This window comes from Spea bombifrons, chromosome 10, assembly GCF_027358695.1.
Source record: "Spea bombifrons isolate aSpeBom1 chromosome 10, aSpeBom1.2.pri, whole genome shotgun sequence".
Taxonomy (NCBI): Eukaryota; Metazoa; Chordata; class Amphibia; order Anura; family Pelobatidae; genus Spea; species Spea bombifrons.
The window spans coordinates 16,897,307-16,902,480 of record NC_071096.1 but is presented as its reverse complement, the minus strand read 5'-3'; positions in this window follow the sequence as shown (position 1 = coordinate 16,902,480).

The window sequence follows — 5,174 nt, the reverse complement described above, 5'->3', positions numbered from 1 at the left end:
ATGACATATGAGTTACGGAGAGTGAGGGGTGCCAAGCGGTTGCTGAAAACTTCACCGATCGGCGCCCCTGCTCGGGACTGAAATTAAAGCATCGTTTTTGGGTTTTTTTTGTAAACTTTATTTAACATAAAGGAGTCCTGGGCAGGCGCCCCTGCTGCTATGGCGCCCTGTGCGGCCGCACAGGTCGCACACCCCTAAAGCCGGCCCTGGCCCCTAAATTAACCCTAAAGACCTCATTCACCATAACTGCCCCTAAATTAACCCTAAAGACCCTATTAACCATAACTGCCCCTAAATTAACCCTAAAGACCCCATCAACCATACCAATTTATGACGGTAATTTATCTGGAGTACATGCAATTAATGCTTGTGTGGTATATAATTATTTTTGAGTTGTAATATAATTTAAGTTCTACATTTTGGATCTGCAATAAACATTTACAAAAATGTCCCTTTCTTCAGTTCCTAGCTGCCAGTTAATATTGAACTTCATTGGGGGTTATCCCTTTATTGTAGCTGCATCAGGATAGGGATATCACAATATGATTATATTAATTTACTAAGTAAAAAAGATTTACGCAGTTTACATACACATGGCTTTATTTGAATAACAATGTATATTTAGTGGGTATAGTTATATGTACGTTTAATATATGGACTAGGGCAGTGATGGCGAACCTATGACACGCGTGGAAGAACGAAGGGGGAGGTGGCGGGCACGTGCAGTAGCGTACCTGGCGGGGGGGGCGGTCCGCACCGGGTGCCGCTCATCAGGGGGGTGCCAACTTGCCGGCACCCGGCACACCCTCCAGAGACGGACGGTAATGTCCGCCGCTGGAGGAGCAGGCTCGCAAGGGAGCGGTATCGGAGGTCTTTAACAGACCACCGGCTCCCTTGAGTGATTTTAAGCCGGTTCAAGGATCTCCCTTGAACCCGGCTTAAAATCACTCAAGGGAGCCGGAGGTCTGTTAAAGACCTCCGATACCGCTCCCTTGCGATCCGCGCGGCAACAGCTGTTGTGCGCCGGGGTTTGTTGTCAGATCCCGGCGCACAACACTGAAGCCGCGCCCACCGCTGTCCGTGCCCTCTGAACCCCGTGCCCTCGGAAGAAGACAGAAGAACTGAAGAAGAAAAGAGGAGCGAAGAGCAGGAAAAGGAGCTGTTAGGAGAAAAGAGGAAAGGTAGGAAAGCATACAGTGAGAGTGGATTGGTGTATGTGTGTGGATTGGTGTATGTGTGTGGATTGGTGTATGTGTGTGGATTGGTATGTGTGTGGATTGGTATGTGTGTGTGGATTGGTGTATGTGTGTGGATTGGTGTATGTGTGTGGATTGGTGTATGTGTGTGGATTGGTATGTGTGTGGATTGGTGTATGTGTGTGTGGATTGGTGTATGTGTGGATTGGTATGTGTGTGGATTGGTGTATGTGTGTGGATTGGTGTATGTGTGTGGATTGGTGTATGTGTGTGGATTGGTATGTGTGTGGATTGGTGTATGTGTGTGGATTGGTGTATGCGTGTGGATTGGTATATGTGTGGATTGGTATGTGTGTGGATTGGTGTATGTGTGGATTGGTGTATGTGTGTGGATTGGTATGTGTGTGTGGATTGGTGTATATGTGTGGATTGGTGTGTGTGGATTAGTATATGTGTGTGGATTGGTATGTGTGTGGATTGGTATATATGTGTGGATTGGTATGCGTGTGGATTGGTATGTGTGGATTGGTAAGTGTGTGAGAGTGATGGGTGTTATGCTGTACCATTTCCAATGTATTTTTCATTATATAATTATGCTCTAAAGTACATCATAACTCCCATCACGCTATACTGTTCCATACAGTGGCAGAGCTGGGAGACAGAGGCCTTGCACCCCCACCGCAGGACTCCTGAAAGGTAAGTAGTTACTAAGCAGGTATGTTAAATAATTTGTTTTTTGGTTTATTAAATACAATTATATATTGCAATTATACATTTTTGTAGTTTAAACTATAAATTGCACAAAATTATGTTTTTTTGTCGAAGTGACACACCACGCGAGTTATGCTCGATTTTTGACACACCGTGCCAAAAAGGTTGCCCATCACTGGACTAGGGAATCAGGGATAAGCTGCTGGGAGGAGCTGTGGTTCTTTTGCCTGCAGGCAGGAGGAGTCATAGACTCTAATGAAATGGGCGGGTCCAATCATCAGTATGACTTCAGGGAGGGACTGGGATAGAGCCCTGCGTGGGACTGCTTTTTTAATCCCGCTCCCTCCCGCTGATTTTTTGTCCAATCCCGGCCGCTCACGCAATGTGTGTGTTCCGCTCCTGCCACATATGTGGTCAATCACGCCCACATTCTTACCGGAACTGCAGATTACCTGCGCAGTCCTGCGATGCTGCCTTCGTGTTGCTCCCTCAGAGCGTCTCTTCTCTTGTTGCGCCGAGGAACATGGCGGAGTCACGGGACGTGACATAACATCACGTGACTCCACTGGGTTCCTGGGTGGAGCAAGAGAAGAGACACTGTGAGGGAGCAGCGCTAAGGCAGCTTTGCGGGACTACCGGGACCCGCAGGTACAGTGTCTGGCCGCCTGCACATCCCAGTGCAGTCCTCTAGACTGGGAAGTAATAACTCCTGTGAGTCACACCAAGTGATCCAAAGAATCGGATCATTTCCACGCCTCAAAATGATCCGAATCACTTTGCTGATCCGAACTTCCCATCACTAATAGTGATCAAGTTAATTACACCAATCTTTACAAAATCAGCCACTACTTGCAAAATGCTATTTTCAGCAGCATACACCAGCCTACGGAAAATCTGAGCTCACTTATGACTAGTCGATTTAAACAATGGCGATCCGGTCCTAATTGAAGTAGCCTCCTTATACCCTGAGCTGGTTATGTTCGTGAGATATTTACACTATTATTTGAATCGTTCCTAAAGCATTTCTTTCTCGGAAACGATACCATTTATTGGCTAACTGAGAGTATAATCGGCAATTAAACTCTCAGTTAGCCAATAAATGGTATCATTTTAACTATACTTTTCTCAACGGCTCTCCAAAACACACTTACATCATAGGGCGTGAAAATTTGCCGGAAGTATTTGCAACTGGTCTAAACCAGTTTGAAGAACGGCTCTTTATACGTTATATAAATTTTACTGCAGATATCCCTGCGCTTTCATTGGAGAGAAGCCATTTTGTTTCAGCAAGTCACTGATACAAAACTATTGTTGTATTTTAGGAAGTATCACTAACCTAATACATAATTTCAAACGCAGATATTTAATATATTATCCAACGCTAAATAAAATATCACTAGATTCATTGTAAGCGTAAATAAACATCCATAAATGGGTTCTACTTTGTTTCGTGACCTGAACTGCAGCGGCATGATACATTAGTGATGTAAATTCCATGCGTCACAATAGGAGGTTATAAGAACACCCTCCCCCTCAATACACACGTCACAATACAACGGATTTGTTGCTGAACGGACAATAGCACGGCTACTGAGGAAGGCGTAATGCTGGGCGCTTCTTCGCATCGACTCTCTTTAGTTTTATATTCGCGTGTTTCGTTCTCTGGTATTTTACAGGCTCCATAGGCACCATAAGATTTTGTAAGAAATCTGCTTATTTATGTTTGTCAGCGGTGTACACCAGGCTAATGTTATAAGGTACAAACAAAATCAGTTTTTGCCGCCTTTTAGTATAGAGCACCTCGGTAACTGGGTGGCTACACCTTATGTGACCCCATAGTAAAACCGCGGCCTATACGAGCTGCATGAAGAAATTATTCTGTGCACGATAGTGGGTTGAGGGAGGGGATTCAGAGGAAGAGAGAGACGAAGTAGTAAGCTGTCTGTGCTGTATCCCGTTACCGTGTGACGTATGGTTTTCATGTGTAGTGTAGGTATATGGTTTTAGAGTGAATATGTTACGCGTGTATAGTGTTGCGTGAGTGCTTTTATCAGGGGTGATGTTACTATTAGTGTAGCCTGGGAGAGGTGAACAGTGATGTGTGGGGCCTGCAAATGCCAAGGGCCGATTAGGGACGACCCTGCATAAAATAATTCACTTTTGCTTTGCCGTACTCAGTGTTTTGTTCGAAATCAATCTATGTGCAATATGCCGACCTCCCTTGCTCTATACAGCATCTATATATAGATATATACTTGCTTTAGAGTCAGTATAAATACAAGGCTACGCCTTGTTTCAACTAAACAAGATGTGGGCGGTACTATGTTATCTGGTTTCCTGCTAGTGACGGACGTCGGCCATGTTAGAATTCTAGGCCCTTGTACTTATTAGCATGGTGTAGCTCACGCGTTTCTTGGAATTTTATTTCATATATTTCTTATGGTCACCTTTGCATTTGATTTCAAATTAACAGTGTAACAGTTGCTTATTAATGCGCATGCTATGTGGTTTAAGCCTGTGGAGCCTTAAAATAGTAGATGGAGTATTTTTTGTTGAAAGGTGTGTTTTCAGACATTTGACTGGATGCCTCGTTGGATTCATATGGACAAAATGGACTTTTAATTGACTTCAGCATCCAACAACTGAAAGTGAAGGCCTGTGCCAGCTAAGAATCCGTCCAAAAACATAATACCTTGTAAAATTGTTGCATGTTTGTGGGGTGGAATATTTGTCTGAAAATATTTAGTTCACCATGTCGATGTCAGATTTCAGGATGTTACATTTTCTTTGTGAAGTTTTCAGCGTTGACGCGCTTCCCCCCTCACATCCCATTTTAACTATCAAACAAACTTTTAAGATTTTTATCTGTAATCACATAGCCATTTTCTTTACTTCTGTCAGCGGAAAGCATCTCATAGCGAAATCCTAACCAACTTGGAAGATTCTACATCCTCTGGATGGCCATATGCTGTCTCAGCACTTTGGTAAGCATGCCGTGCACCCCAACTGCAAGGCTGCTGATCTTGCTACCAACCATCTCTCCTCTGTGTCTTTATAGAGAACTTTATTGGTAAGCATGTGTTCACAAATTATGCATATTGATTTTAAACCTCCAGAATCCCCCTTTGAGTGCTGTGCGAATAAACATAAAATACTAAGACTTTACTATCATGTTTTTTGCTGCCATAGAATACAAAGGGGTTTCCTCACAATTCCCACACAACTTCTTTTAAGCTAATATACATTGGACCCCTCTGTCTGATCCCA